The sequence below is a fragment of the Typopeltis vanoorti genome, chromosome 1, assembly GCF_054136105.1.
Source record: "Typopeltis vanoorti isolate ZY-2024b chromosome 1, IOZ_Tvanoo_1.0, whole genome shotgun sequence".
Taxonomy (NCBI): Eukaryota; Metazoa; Arthropoda; class Arachnida; order Uropygi; family Thelyphonidae; genus Typopeltis; species Typopeltis vanoorti.
Window position 1 is genome coordinate 100,242,669 of NC_143549.1, and position 16,882 is coordinate 100,259,550.

A 16,882-nucleotide genomic window follows, 5' to 3' on the forward strand; every position below is an offset into this window, starting at 1 on the left:
GCACTTAGGCATTCTCATGGGTACCTCCACACGTGTACACATTCACCTGCATCTGCCTAAGGTTTTCCTGAATTTGTGCTTTTTAATCGATTAATTAATGAAAAAAACATTAAAGTTTTGATGTTAATACGTGAAGTTTCTTGGTGTACTCAGAAAATTAAAAGTAGTCATGACAAGTAGGAAAGCATATCAAAAATCCTAATAAGTATGTTAGCATGTGCTCTAAGAGGATACAGAGAAAAAATGTAAAATACAGAAAGATTAACAAGTCATGAGAAGACTAGTAAGAGTACAGAAGATAATGTTATGAATGTGGCAAAATGTTCTAGAAGTTAAACAAAAAAAGTTTAGAAATGAAGGAAACAGCACTTCAAAAGAAACACTGTAATGAAATGTAAGAACACTGTAAAAGGCATCAGAGATAATACAGATGATGTGAAAACTCAAGATGAAAATATTCTAGATATCTGAAAAATTGCTAAATGAAATAAAGTGACAGAATTGTGGCAGAAAATATTCCAGAGGACCAGTCAGGAGTACATAACAGTACTCTTTAGGGTATGAGGGGAAAAAAAAAATAGAAATGCTGAAAACAGAAATGAAGGTACAGAAATTTTACAACAACAAATCTATAATTCAGAAGGTCCAGTCAGAATGTAGAATTCTAGATAATTGCATTAGAGCTCTTATAGTACTTATGTATAGAAAATAAAATAAAAATGAATTTGAGAATTATAGAAGAATTTTACACTGAGTGTTCCAGATAACATTTATACAAGTATACTTGAAAAAAAGGCTAAGAGAAATTGTAGATCAGATTTTCACTATAAGACAAATAGTCAAGTAAACATGAGAATATAACAAGGACTGTATTTAAGTTTCGTAGATATTAAAACAAAATTATATGATGTTAATAGAATATTACACTGAGCAATACTACACACTTTACATTTGAATTATAAGTCAGGAGTTAGAACTGAAGAAGGTACAGAAAGATGGTTTGGTGTAAAATCTAGCAAGAGATAATGGGTGCATGTTATTTTTGCTGTTATTTATCATCTATATAATTCACATCATAAATAAAGTGGAATTAGACCTTACAAAATTTGAAATATTCAACTTAGCACATTACTTGAAGATATTATACTCTCAAATAAACCCAGTACAAGTCATGCAGGATATGTTAACTACGTTGTGGAGGGCATAAGAAGAAAGGTGACAAGCAAGCTCATGAACAGTATACAAGAGACAGGCAAGAAAGATGACCAGCATTGGTAAAGTAGACAAAATCAGATTATGAGAAGAAACTAGCTGAGCAGGCCAAAGGAAAATCCCAAAGACTTCTTTTGTTACATGGCAAGTAAAAAGAGCAACTATGAAAGAATAACCTTAATGAGTGCTGGTGATAAGGTGAGGGAAGCAGATAAAATAGTTGAGTGACCATTTTGCAAGGGTATATCATTAGTCTATTACTGATTTTTTCATGAATTTTCTCAATGCATATTTTTATATTTGGAACATGGTATTAGTAATGATTAGTCTGCAAGTCTGTGTCCTGAAGATCCATCCATTTTTCCAGTAGTTTACTCTTTTTCCATATTTCCACAAAGCATTGGATTCATTGCCTACACTGCTGTGCAGATCTCCAACATGAAACAGATTTTCTTTAATGACTTAGAGAAAACAATTTTTTTTTTTTCTGAAGTCTTTTTATGGGACTATGGGTACAATTAAGTAGTCCTATCCAATTTCCAACTGAAGGTTGTCTACATCACTACACGAATCAAAGTCCTTGCAATTTTTAGGGCATAAGAGCAAACTACTTGAAACTGACCCATATGGAGAACTTTAGTGCTGAAAGTGCCTTAAAAAATAAAAATAAATAAATACCCACACACCCCTATGATTTAAAAAGATGTTATCTATTTTAGTGTCCTTATTCTCAGTAACAGTAATACCAATTATGTTGCCATGATATTTCTGTAATTCCTCTGCTAGCATTTTGCACCGATGATTATGTTGATGGTGCCCAGTATTCCCTCTAATTTTTGCCAGCCCATGTGCACATGAAAAAAAAAACATTTTCTGCACAAGTTTCCAGTCTTGGACTTAATGTTGCTCTTTTTTCATCTAGCCATAACTTGTAAAATTGCAAATACTAAATTAATTCACTTAAATCCATGTAACAAAATCCATCATTTGTATGAGTTCAAGTGACTACACTATCAAGACCAGCCTTTCTCACTCTTTTTTTATCTTAGAGGAACACTAAATAATTTTCAGGTCTTGGGGAACCCTACATCATGAAAATCATTTCACATGCTCTCTCTCTATATATATAGTTTATATGATTATTTATAGTATTGTTTATATGATTTTTTTTTAATATTTTTCTAATTACAATCTCTTGTGGAATCCCTAGCGACATCTTGCTAAACACTAGGGTTCCACAGAACTCCAGTTCAAAAACCATGGTCTAGACATTCAACACTAATCAAATATGCCTCTGCAACCTGCTCACATCAGTGTCAGTTTGCCCACATAGTGCAGGCTAAAAGTAACTAGCAAATTAAGTTGGAATGGGTTAGAGTAAATATTGGAGAGGAAACACTGGAGAAATTACTAAATAAAATAAGTGACAAATATGATTTTATCATATAATTCATTCTTCAAGTGTGTTCAAAAATTATTGGCAGTAAATTAAATTAAAAATTCCGAAAGCAAATTTTATACATGTAAATACTAGGTAGTTTTTTTTTTTTTTTTTTGACTGCCTAGTTATAATTATTACAGCAATCCTTGTGTTACCATCATAATTCATGTACAGATTCAGTTCATATAGTATGATTAGCTAAATGTTCCCAAATGGCCAAACTATTCCAGATGTCCAGTATCAAAGTGGAGTACCTAATAATGCAATGCACCATGGTCAAAATCCTGAGTTTCTTTGATGCATAAATAATGTGGAATCTACAGTTTCAACTTTTACATGGCAACTACAGAAGGTATAATAGAATTATTATTGAACACTTTGTTCATGCTGGTGAGAGCAATTTTGCTCAAAGCATAAACAAAGATAAGAGAGGATAAAAGGGATGAAAAGTAAATGTACTGAAGATATGAGATGGAAAAAAAAAAAGAATGCTATATTAGAACTAGATAATTTATTACCAAGCAGTTTACAAAAGTTAAGTGCTCTTGAGAATTCCCAAATAAAACTATAGGCCTGCAATTTGCAGGGGTGGGGGAACAAATCTTTTGTAGTGGTAGTTATACATTTTGCAACTCCCAAATATTGCAAACTTGCAAAATTTGGGAGTTGCAAAATGCCAAAGAATTTAGTGAGTGAACACAGTGAATACATGCAGTAGGTATGATGAAAATCAAAGGAAATCTATAATGAGTTTTGTGACTACATGGAGATTTGATTATGATAATAGACGATCTATGAATTCAAGTAAACAAGAAAACAGTACATGAATAACCAACTTCTTTTCTTCATAATAAACAATTTTTGTCATTTGATCTAATGTTCAGAAATTTTTAAAAGGGTTTTTAAGAAAAAAATTCAGTAAATGAAATATTTAAAATAATTGTTGTTGAATTATTTATTGTCGTGGAACTAATGTCACGATACATGCTACATTTTAGAAGAAAATTTAAAACTACAAGGGCTGTAAAACTCCACATTGATGGCTATTTTATATCTCTATCTCACTTATTCCTTTCATAAACTGAGTCTAGATCTAAATACATCAACATGTCTTTACTCCCTCTTCTAATTCTGCTAGTCCCACTACAAAACTCTCATCAATTCTCAAATCCATATTGCACTTATATTATCAGTAACTTTTTTTTTTTTTTGTTTACCTGACTCTCTATGCTAGCCTGGTTTATCAAGTGGCCAATGTTTCTGCTTTCCAACTAATAAGCTGTAAGGTTAAACTGTCACTGGCCATAGTTTGTTCATGCCTTTAGGTAGTAAAAGAATTTCATCACCTGAGTGAGATCACCCTGCTTATGAGAAGCCTGTAATGAAAAAGTACATTTGATCTTTAGAGGGTCCAAGATCTGCTCTAAGGTAACAACCATCTGCGGGGATTCACAAAAAACAGTTATCCTAATGGAATTGAATAGGAGACAACACTACTGTCCATCACTCTCCTCTCTTACTACATTCTTTACTAATGCAATAATCAATTTCATGTTCACCAGTTTAACACTCAAATTTAATTCTCTTCTTTTCTAAATCAACAGCTGCTTCTTAATTTAAAATTATTCCTCATAGGAACTACTGTCCATCTTGACCTAAACTGAATGGCTCCTCTAAGAGAGAATTACATGAAACATGTTATAGAGGGGGACAAGGGGTTTTAGAGTGTTGGATCTGATAACAGCATCAGAAGATATATCCATAGCCAAGGTAGAAAATCTGTCCCAACTGAGAAGCATGACCATGCAGTCTTATTCTGGAAAGTTGCCAAAAATGTGGAATTCTCTGTCAATAAAGGGTTTATGTTCAACTATAAAGCTATTGATTATGAGAGACTCAGGAATCATCTTGGAACAGTGCCATGGCTTGAAAAGCTACAAGGAATGAATGTCACAGTAGTGCATGGCAAGTGGTCAGAGACTGCATACCCAAGGTCAGGAGGATAAACCAAGTTGGAAATAAGTGGATGAGTAGGGATATAAAGCAAGAGCTGGGAGAAAAAAAAAATGCAGAGAAAATATAAAGGAAAAAAAATTATCAGCATACTGATAAGCAGTACAAAGTGCAAGCAAGAAGGGTAAGGGTAAGACTATAATGGTAAGAAAGACCAAATCAGACTGCGAAAGAGAATTAGCGAAACAGGCCAAAATAAACCCAAGTTTTTTTTTTTTTTTTTATGTAGCAAGTAAGAGGAAAAATTACTATGATAGGGTGAATTTAAACAATGCTCGTGGTAGAAAGGTAACTGAGCTAAAAGAAATAGTTGAGTTGCTGAGTGATCATTTTGAAAAGATATATCATCCAGGCAGAGATTTTACAGTTGATGTTATACAGACACATATCAAAATTGAGGCAGATGAACTGGAGGTGTACAGCATATTAAAAAATATGAATGTGAACACAGCAGTGGGACTGGATAATATTCCCTACGAGGATTGGTTGAACATGATGTTTAACATGATGGTATCCCAATCCCAATTTGAGGTTTCCTCTCAAACAAAGAGACCATCATACATAAAAGATAACTATTTGGTCCAAAAATGTCACTGATGTAAAGACAGGAAGAAAAAGAATTACTGCTGAATTAGGTACATGACAAGGAATTAAGTTCCAGGAGTAAAGATGACATGTTCGTGAATAAACACAGTCCAGTTAGAAAACTCACATCAGGTATAAAACACAGGCCAACATAAAGGTTTAACTGAAAGATCTTCATAACAAAATTGCAAGTTGTCTTTCTTTTACATCATATCTCATTTCCATGAGATATGATGTAAAAGATAATGAGGTAGGTAAAATCAATCATAAAAACGATATTATATGGTATGGACATTCAACCACAAAACATGCAATTGATGATGATGTGATTACTTTGAGTTTGCCTAATGCTAAAATAAAAAAAAAATTAATGAATGTAACTGAAAAGTAGAAAAGTAAAACTCATAATTTTGATAGGAACAAATGATTTATCTGATAATAAACACAGTATGAGAGAGGATATGAAAAGACTGTTGGAAGAATCATGAGTGAAGAGTAAGAAACTGAAAATAGTATATTACCTAGATCTGATAGCAATTAATTAAGAAAGCAATTAATTAAACTATGATGGCAAACAATTCAATGCATAGGCTGCGTAGAAAGAATAGTTGCTAGTATTTCGATGTGTGAAAGAAGTTTGAGGGAAGAATGGAACTGTATAAGAGAGAGAGCCTGCACTTGAATGTATTTGGTATCAGGAGTCTGGAAAAATTATTCTTTGGTTCATGATCTAGTTTTCCTGACTCTCTGTGTTAAGTCTTGTACCAAAGAATAATTTTTCCAGACTCCTGATACCAAATACAGTCAAGTGTAGGCCGTCTCTCTTATACAGTTCCATTCTTCCCTCAAACCATGTTATGTAATTGTGTTAATGAGAAGAATGTGCATTATCATGGAAATGATGGTGAGCAAAAAAATTGTGTGTTCGTCTGGTTTAGACTTATAAGTGAGAAGATGTTTGGCATAAGCAAGGCATTAAATAAGAACAGAAAACTGCAAGTTGTCCAACTGGGTCATGCAGACTATAGAAGTGAATATGCAAAAATGAATGCAGGTAAATCTGTACACAAATGCCAGAAGTATCAGAAACTAAGAGGTAGAATTTGTTGTCTTGTTGATTATATTTGGCCTCATATTGTAGGCATTAATGAGACCTATCAGAAGCAGATATACTAAATGGCATCAAGTGTAAAGGGTACAGTATTTTTAAGAGGGACTGACAGGATAGAAGTGGAGGGGGGGGGGGATGCTGCTAATGATACTAGGTGATTTGAGTCCAGTTAGGGTAGAAAGCTTCAACTGCAATACTAGTAACAATTTTCCATGCAGCAGTAACTTTGAAGCCATCTGATGTGATCAAATACACGGTAGGGTGTTGTTACAGATCTAGTGGATCAGTTGCAAGTGATGACAAAATGCATTACCACATAAATATGATTGGTGACGATGACTGAATAGTTGTGAAATCTATGAGAAGAATGAAACCGAATTTATTGAGCTGTTGTGAGACAACTTTCTCAAGCAACATATGACAGAAGTAACTTGGGGTCAAAGACCTGATTATAATGTCAGAGGATGATTTCAATAGAAGACTTGCCCTTTTCTGATGGTTTTCTGAATGATACACAGTGAGAGGTCTTATTTTGTAGTTCCTGGAAGCATGCTGAATGTTTTTTCACTTGGATATACTATAAATTAAAGATGCCAAAAATTTATAATCTTGGTTTCATCCATTATTCAAGTATAAGCAAACAAAGTCTGTGTGTGTGTGAAGTAACTTCATGACTGGGCTACACCTATATAGAGGCTGACTTCACATCAATTGCCTTAGTATCCCTTAATGCAAAAGCACATATCCTTAAATATTGTGCTTTTGCGTTAAAAAAAGCACTGATGTAAAATCAGTGCTTTTTTTCTGGCGGTACACAGTACCAGCAGCTTTATTCTTAAGTTTTTAAAAATTTGCGATTTATTGACAGCAAAATGTATTATAAATATTTCAGTAGATGATACTGCATTCACAAATTGAATTTTCAGTTTTGATTACGTTGGTACCCTGCTTTCCTGTTTCATAGGTTGGTACGCAACCGGAAACAGGAAGTTGTGTTCACTTCCGATTGCTTCTAATATCAGTTCTATATTCACTCTGCAACAGGCAGGCATTCACATGAGTTTTGAATTAATCTAAGTTAAATCAGTGCAATCATTGTTCAAAATGAGTAAAATAAGTAGTTATTATATGCCAATGAGTAAAAAGAGGAAGGCATAAGAAGCAGAAATTATTGAATCTGCTCGTAATCCTGTAAACCAGAAAACTAGCACCAAAAATACACTTGGTAAAGAGGATCACGACCTCTATACCAAGACCGAAGATCCACGTGATCAAAAGGAAGAAGATTCTGATAATGATTGGCCTGAATGTTGGACAGTTTTGCAGAAAAATGACTTCCATGAGAGAAACCAGTAGCTGTATGTCAAGAATAAATTATTGGGCTGTAAAGTGTGTCGTGATGTCAGAAGTCTTGCCGTCAATAAACACATGGGAACGAAAATTTCAGCAGAGTAGACAAATGGTAAACTCAGTCATTTTGGAGAATCTCGCAAACAACAGTTAATGTCATTAAGAAAAAAGATTTACGATCACAAGGAGAGTGCAGAGCACAAAGCGTGGCAAAAAATAAAATCTGAAGCAAAAAACGAAACAGAGAAAGTTTTCCTGAATACTTCATCTCATCTTTGGCTGCTCCGAGGTTGTCATTCTGCAATTGATACCAAAATGACGAGATGACGAGGGTATATCGGAGGATATATTAAAAGTGTGGAAGTTGCTGTAATAACATCTTCATGATGAGTACTGACACCTTTTTTTCCAGAAAAAAAGCACTGTGTATAATGCTATGCATTATGAGAAGGGCCATTACCCAGACAGGTTTCTACCTTTATTGAGATCTCATCAGTGGGAGCCAGACCCAGATGTGATACTAAGATTGAAGTGATGTAGAAGTCATATTTTCATATACAAGTAGCCAAAAGGTCACACCTTATTACTAAAATACTCTGGATTTGAAATAGTGTTGAATGTTTTTTCAAGCAGCCCAATTGTGAAGTGATTTGACATGCAAACTTTGTTTGCTAAACTGAGTTTATAATTTTTTGGTAATGTAGGGATATGTAAAAAGACAAGATTGCCTGTTTGTTTGGAGAGCAAACAAGAAGGGATGGATAACATCAGATTTTTGGTGAATATTTTTCAGGAGAGTTGCACGATGTGCTAATCTTGAAAATGAACTACTTCAAGAGATATTTGCTTTAGACATACTGAATATTTTATTTACTAATCTTATACCTTAATATGCATGAAAAATAAGTGCATTTTCGATTAAATTAATCTTGAAAGATCGAAATCTCACTTGTTTCGGAATGCAACCTCTATTATCCCACGTTATAAATCTCCCATTTTACGCATCTTTCATATATGCAATGATTCCGGAGAATCCAACCACTGCATACAACAAGAGTTACCTGTACTGAAAAATCTCTTCATCAATTTTATAAAAAGCCTTTACTAACATCCATCTATCTTTACAGTGAAACACAACACCAATAACTTTCTATTAATTTATAAGTACTTCCGTAGAGTAATTGGAAGAAAAACAGGACATTGCCCCCTTCGAATGGAAACAATGTATGTTTCTTATCATAGCAAGAGTAATCTTTATGTGGGATTTTTCAACAGAAGGCGAGTTAGCAGGGTTCCCCACCCAGAAACTTTTTTTTTTTTGTCCTGCACACAGACAAATCAGCCATGTGAATACATAATTCACAGACAAAAAGTACTATTGTTATTGGTGGTGGACAGTAAATGGTGTTGTGTACTAATGGCAGTAGCGTGTAGTTAAAGGTTTAAGTAGGGGAAATGATGAGATATACATAGTGGCTCCTTTCCTTCATGCTTACACGGTGATCAGAATACATCATGAAAATTATGGAAGCAACTACCACGTTAGAGTAAAACTTTGGTTTAATATAAACCAAAATAAACACTTGACGTTTCAACTTTCACATTAAGATCATCATATGGAGTATATACATAAAAACAAGCTGTCCTACAATCTATATGGTATGCTAAAGTTACTGATCAGCTGTTAAAACTATTGACTGACCTCAGGTGAAAAAAAAAAAAAAAAAAAAACTTACTACATCAAAGCTAGAGTTCTGTTATTATTATCTATTAGGTTACAAAATTGAATTAAGCTGGAGAGCAACATGTTCACAAAAAAATAAATAAATTACTTATATAAGTATACATATAAATTACAACAAACTGGTATGGATAGTAGTCAATAAAAGCTGAAAAGCTGCTTAGAGTCCTCAAGTCAGGGTTTGCTGGAAAACCCTGACTTGAGGAATAAGCAATTTTTCTGCCAATATCCATACCAATTTGTAGTAATTTATTTATTTATTTTATTTTTTTGTGAACATGTTGCTCTCCAGCTTAATTTAATTTTGCAACCTAATAGATAATAATAATAACAACAGGACTCTAGTTTTAATGTAGTAAGGTGTTTTTTTTTTTTTTTTCACCAGAGGTCAGGCCAATGGTTTTAACAGTTGATCAGTAACTTTAGCATACCATGTAGATTGCAGTGCAGCTTGTTTCTATGTGTATATGTATATACTCCAGATTATGACCTTATTGTGAAGGCCAAAACGTCAAGTGTTTTTTTTGGTTTATATTAAACTAAAGTTTTACTCTAACACGGTAGTTTTTTCCATAATTTTTATGATATATATATACATAGTGAAGTAGCATGTCCTTCCACGCACCTCCAGTGAGTCTTTGGCCTCCTTGAAGTCACATAATAAAATCTTCCATGAATTTGTAGTAGTTATTACAGCCTAAAAGGTGGGAAGAGCATGTATTTCTGTCAATAATACATAGCCTTAAAACACCCAAATGCTAACAGGCTAGAGATGGAGAAGAATAATTACATGTATATAACAAATTCATCATCATACGTATCAAGGATTTAGGCCTAGTATGGCCTGTTCCGGCCTTAGAAGTCATCGTTGAATCGTTTAAGAGGACGTCCTGGTTTTCTTTTTCCTAATGGCTTGTATTTTAAGGCTTGTTTTGGTAATCTTCCTGTTTTCATTCTTTGAACGTGTTCCATCTATCTATGTTTATATTTTTTATTTTCAATTACTGGTTCTTGGTTTAATTCTTTCATAATATCTTCATTTCTTTTGTGATCAAATAGGGTATACTTTGCAGTTTTTCTCATAAACTTCATTTCTGCTGTTGTTAATCTTTGCTTGTCTTTTTGTTTTATTGTCCAGATTTCGCTTCCATACATTAAGACCGGTAGGGCTAATGTATTGTATACTTTTAGCCTGGTTTGTTTTTGAACTAGGTTTGGTTTAAATATAGAGTTAATTACTCCTGTTATTTTTAAATATTTTGCAATTTTTATGTTTATATCTTTTTCATTTTCATGTATATAACAAATTATTTCTCCTAATCTTGTATGCATTAGAATAATGTCAAACTTTTCAGTATGTGATACTCTGTTACATTAAATAACATGACATAATGGATCAATTAATTAGGGTTCTATTCTGTAATAATGCACTACTGAAGGTAGCACTGTTCTCCAGAAATTTATCAAATCCAGATGATATGAGAGATTTTGAATGAATTTCATCTTTGAAATCAGATTCTAAAACTGAATTTCAAGCACTAATTACTGGAGAAGAAATTATAGTGGTAACTATTTGTCCAGTTAAACTTCAAGAGAGGATAATTGTTGGGAAGTTTCTAGGCAGCATAACTATCATATATTAGAATGATGTGCTAAAATTATATCAGGAAACTTACATAAGAATAATATGTAATAATTTGTAGTACCTATGTTTTAGATTTATATATAAATATATATGAAATCATGACCAGATCAGTTATAACTATGTGAGAAAGGCAACCAAACAGGGAGAGGAGACATGACTATAAGAGCACATACTCAATAGCATGTGTAGTGTGTGTATAACATCCCCTGAGGTAAAATTAAAAAAAAAAAAAAAATCTCATGGAGAATGGTATAAGAAATGAATGCATCTCGAAAGAGAGAATGGCTAGAACAGTGATGCTCAATGAATTTAGTGGTTGGATCATAGGATAGTTTCTGTGCTGGTCTGGAAATACCAATAATATGAAATGAGAAGTTTTGTTCAACATAGCAACCCTGTAGCATAATTAGAAAAACATGACACTGTTCTCTTCAATTGGAAAACTGAAGTTTGATCTTGTCATAATCAGAGAAATCTTTATGATCTTTTTTCACCTGAAGGGGAATTAGCCAATCTGAAACAGGAGGTAGCAAGTTTTCTCTTGGAAACTCAGGTTTTTCATACCACATACAGGCAAATCGACCAAGAGAACACATGCAATTTACAGGCAAAAACACTGCTGGTGGTGTGTTGATGGAAACAGTGTGTTATGTGTAGTTGGATGCGGAAGGGAGATGGCAAATTCTATTTAGGGGGTGACCTTCTGCAATGAGTTCTTGGAGGTGCCACATAGTAGTAACATCACAGCATAGCCCTTATATAAAGCACAACATATGTTGTTCTAAAAAATGATTTTTGATAATACAGTCGTTAACATTTCGAGCCCTAGACATACTGGAACTCATATTGTTATCAATGTATATTTACATCAACAGGACTCAAAAGTGTTAATATTATTTACTATTATAATAACGGAATTAACTCACATAAAATATTCTTTATTAGTAGAATTTTCACCTGAGTATCACAGGCATCATCAGTAAAAGTACAAAGGCTAATTAAACAACGGATATATTCACAAAGTGCCACCTAAGTAGCTAAGGTTAAATTTCTAAATTTATGTTAAAAAAAAAATTAAATACTTTAATAAATTTATATATATATATATATATATATACAGGGTGTTCGGGATAAATTTGACAGTTTCGTAAGGAAAAAGAAAATCTTCTTTGTATCTATTAAATTTAATGAATTGACAAAAAAACATTACAGGCAGAGTTAATTACAATACTATCAACAAGATTTACTCAAAATAACCACCATTAGCATCGATCACAGCTTCAATTCTGCTTCGGAACCTCGAACAAGCTGATGCTACAGTCTCCTTGGGAAGGGCCGCAAAAACTGTTTTAATTTTATCCATTAACTGGGCTTTTGTATTACTGGAAGTGCGATTGGTGTCTTTTTCAACTGCGCCCCATACAAAATAATCCATGGGGTTAAGGTCTGGGGAGTTTGGAGGCCAAACATTTGGACTGGTGAAGTCGTAGAAATTTTCAGACAACCATTTTTGACTTTTCCCAGAGGTGTGGCAAGGGGCCGAATCCTGCTGCCATACATACGGCCTACCATTGGCTACCCTTGTTATCCAGGGCTTGACTACAGTTAGCAACTCCACGAACAAAGCCCGAATTCCAATGCCAGGGTTCTTCAACACCTGTTCCTGCAGATTTGCGAGGAATTCTGCTGTACGAACGCAATCAGATCGTCTGCTAGGGATCTTTCTTCTTGCTACATCCTCGTAGTCACCATTGCAAGTCTCTAGTTCATGCCTGATTGTTTTTACTGTATTCAGGGAGCATTGGGCAGCAGTCGTAATATCCTTATTTTGATGGCGGGCACGAATCATCATGATACAAGTTATTCTCTTCCATGATTCAGGTGGGTTCCAGCTATCCATCCTTTCTGACATCTTGTATATGAATGAAGAAGGGTCCAAACTTTTAAATGAAGAGAAGTGTGTGTTAATACATGTAACTTACGGAAAAATATAATTAATTATAAATATGTCAAATTTATCCCGAACACCCTGTATATATATATATATATATATATGTGTGTGTGTGTGTGTGTATGTGTGTATACAATTACAAAGGTTAAGAAAGATTTGCTGATTTACAGAGTACTATCTCCCACAAGGGAGAAAGATGTAGACCATTGGATCTGTTTAGGTTAGAGGAGTGAAGTAACGTTTCACGTTTCTTTGTAAAGCCGTTCCATGAGGAACTGACTTTTGTGAATGACTTTTGTCTTGTTTCACTGAACTCTATGTCTAGTGTTGATGGCATGCTCTGCAAGTCCAGACTGTTCAGGTTCAAGGTACTGAATATACGACTTGTGTTCTTCTAACCAGATCTTCCTGTTTGTCCGAAATACGATAACCCATAAGAGCAGGGAATCTGCTAGACACCTGGATAGCTGAGATGTGGGAGCTTATCCTTTGGAGATGTGAGGAAGTAGAATTTTTCTGATGGGTTGAAAGGCAACACAAATATCTAGTGGTTTTAACACTTTAGCTATGCGTTCGCTAATGCCTTGCACATAGGGATAGGTATACGTGTTGTTTCTTCTGTATTTCAAGAGGATGCTGAAGCACGACTACTTAAAGCTCTTTTTATGAAGGAATTCTTATAACCATTGGATATGGAGGAGCAATTAATATATTATAATTCTTTTTGTAATAGTTCTTCTGAAGAACAAAAAGAGCAGGCTCTATGAACCAGTGTTTTTATAGTGCTTGCCTTTTGATTGGGATGGTGATGTGATTCAGCATGGATGTACTGGCCTGTATGAGTCACCTTCCTATAGACAGTGAATTGTAGGTTACCCATCTGGTTGGCGAAGAATTAAGAGGTCTAGAAAGGCTAACTGCTTATTTACTTCTAGGGTGAACTAGATCCTTGGATGAAGTTCATTTATTTTTGAGAGAAACTGTTGTAGTTATTCCGTAGTGCCATTCCACATATGGCAAAAATGTTGTCAAAGTGCTCCATGAAGTAGTTGTCAATAGCTGGAGATATTGGATTACCCATTGCTGTTCCTTCGATTTGTTGGTATAACTGAATTTTGAAAGAAAAATAACCAGACTCCAGACTTTATTACAAATTCAAATAATTTGACTATGCCTGGAGGAAATTCTTGGTGGTAATTCAATGCTGTCCGCTAACGGAACATTCGTAAATAGAGAAACAACATCTAGACTAATCGTAATCTCCAAATTGTCTAGCTGAAGATTGGAAATTTTATTTCTGAAATCCAAAAGAGTTTTTTTTATATACGTAGCAGTTCTTCTAGTTGAAGAAGTGAGTAAATTTTGTAAGTGGAACAACCTATACAGTCTACAACAGGTCTTAATGGAATTCCTGGCTTATGTACTTTTGGAAGACCATATAATCTAGGTGGGTGCCTGAAGGAGATTTTTAGTGTTTTCTTTTTTTCTTCATCCCATGTCGATATATTATCTATAAGAGCATTAAATCTTTTTATTTGACTACATGTAGGATCCAAAGTGAGGGGCCTATAAGTCGAATAGTCGTAGAGTAACAGTAACATTTTTCTCTTGTATTCTCTGTCTTGAATGACTACAGCTTTCCCTTTGTCAGCTTTTGTAATAATTAGGTTCTTGAACGATTTCAGTGCTTTTTGTTGAGCGCACGATAGATTCGGCCAAAGAGCCTTGACATTAAAAAGAATTTTTGCACATTAGTAGGAAAAAAGTCTACTAATAAAGAATATTTTATGTGAGTTAATTCTGTTATTATAATAGTAAATAATATGTCTGCTCACAGTATTTCCTTAGTGAAAGTGTTAATATAGAAATAACATTCATCTGTAACTCATTTTGTATATGGTAGTTAAATTATTTCATTGACAAGGGGGTGCTTTTTTCAAAAAATCTAAGTAAAATAAAATACTGGAAAACCAAAAGGAAGTGAGCTTAAAACCAGTTGATTTTAAGAGATTATATTTACACACACATCATACAGAAATCCTTTATCCATTTCAAATACAGCACACAGATCTGACTTAACTCAATAAAACTAACAGTTGCATAAGTTGTTTTCGGTATATATGAAGCTTGCTGGAGTTTCCTCTAGCCTTCCTAGACAAACTTGGCTCAAGCAACAGGAAACTCCCTCACCGTCAAAAATCCCACAAAAGTAATTAATTTTGTGTGTGCATACATATACACACGCCATATAGGCGATCACTTACATATAGTATCTCATCACCTCAATATAGCACGGGTCTACAATATAATTTCGAATGATACATATTAAAACATACAAAATGAGTTGCGCCGAATAGCAATAAAAAAGCCTTCGAAAGTAATAAAAAAAAATTAAACTGCAGTGAGTGTGTATTACAGGGATCTTATATAAATTCCAAATCGCTACTTGTATCTTCCAAACGCCCCTTAAGAAACATACGGACGTGGTTACCACATTACTCATCTCTGAGCAGTAGCGAATTACACAAACGGGACGAAATTTTGCGTGTATAGTATTCATAATGTTCGTTCCTTTTTTTATTTATCGTAACTTTCCCCCACAGTATTACGGGGGTAACAATAGTTTAACTTACTGAATTATAAAAGTTGTTACCTGATTTTGTTGTTGGCGTTAACCTGGTGCCAGCTCGTACAAGGGATTATGTAGTAGATGGGATGCACATCTACACCCCTCGGCCCACTGCAGCCCACAGAAAATAGGACACACACCCCGTAGTGTCATGAAGAACGCTTGACGTCAATGTGTGTCACGTGACTTCTAAAGGGGGGTGGAGCTGTTTCCCTGCAGCAGAAGGGGTTGGTTAGCAGAGAGAGGAAAGGGTATTTGCATCGTCAAACTAAACATTGTTGCTTTTAATCCTGCGGTCCTTTTGTGCGCTGTCAAAGTATGTTGATATCGATACTCCTGTTATATTAGAGTATAGTAAATATCCTCGATTTTTCGAGATTACTTAGAAAGTATAAATATATTCAAAGAAGACATTATCTGTTCACTGCACGTTAACCTTATCAATGTTAAGAATCAGTTCCCTGGTGATGTATTGCATTCATTCAAAAAATTATTATTAACACACATCTTAATGAAGTGAGTAGGCAGATTACGGGATGCACACCGAAAAAATTTAAGAGAACTTTTCGAGCAGAATTTTTATCTCAACGCTTGACGTTCTCACGACTGGTATATATCAAAAACCAGGACATAATTAAACTTGCAGGAGGGGGTTCAAAACTGAATGTTATTGTGGTTTGCATTTTAATAAGGAGACTGTATATTTAAAAACTTTTAGATATGTAGTTTATTCAAGAAAACCCTAACGTTACATTCTGATATATATTAAAATAAAACAACAAAAATATAAAAACATACAACCAATTGTAAAATTAACATAAGAATGTTGTCAACAACAGAAAGGTTAATTATGCACTCGTAAAAAAAAATATTATACTGGACATGAAAAGTCAGTCACGTAATGAGAACATGGAAAAATGGACGCAATTTAGAAACAGTTACTTCACTGGCATTATTTATATTAGCGGTTTTAGTTTTGGTGTTATTATGATAATATTCAAATTTCAGACGAAATTTGCATTCTCAATCATTAAAACAATATTGTTAGCCAATTCGAGAGTCTGTATAACTCAGTGGATGTGGCGTTTACACACCATGGCGCTTGACTGTACGAAGGAAGACTTTGTTTCGAGTCTAGTCGTCGACTTGAGGATATTTTTCTAAGCCTTTTTTTGACCGGTTCCCGAGTTAGTCGATCTCTGGC

At 34.2% G+C, this 16,882-nt stretch overlaps 1 protein-coding gene across 2 annotated transcripts in view; it reads right to left on the minus strand.

The window, feature by feature from the left end:
* The window catches only part of LOC150110252 (uncharacterized), a 262,473-nt gene extending 246,382 nt beyond the window's left edge, over positions 1 to 16,091 (minus strand). For both annotated transcript variants that reach the window (XM_090398609.1, XM_090398607.1), the window contains exon 1: positions 15,703 to 16,091. The gene's annotated coding sequence lies outside the window, so the exon portion shown is untranslated. The remainder of the gene's footprint in view (positions 1 to 15,702) is intronic.
* Positions 16,092 to 16,882: the final 791 nt, after the last annotated feature.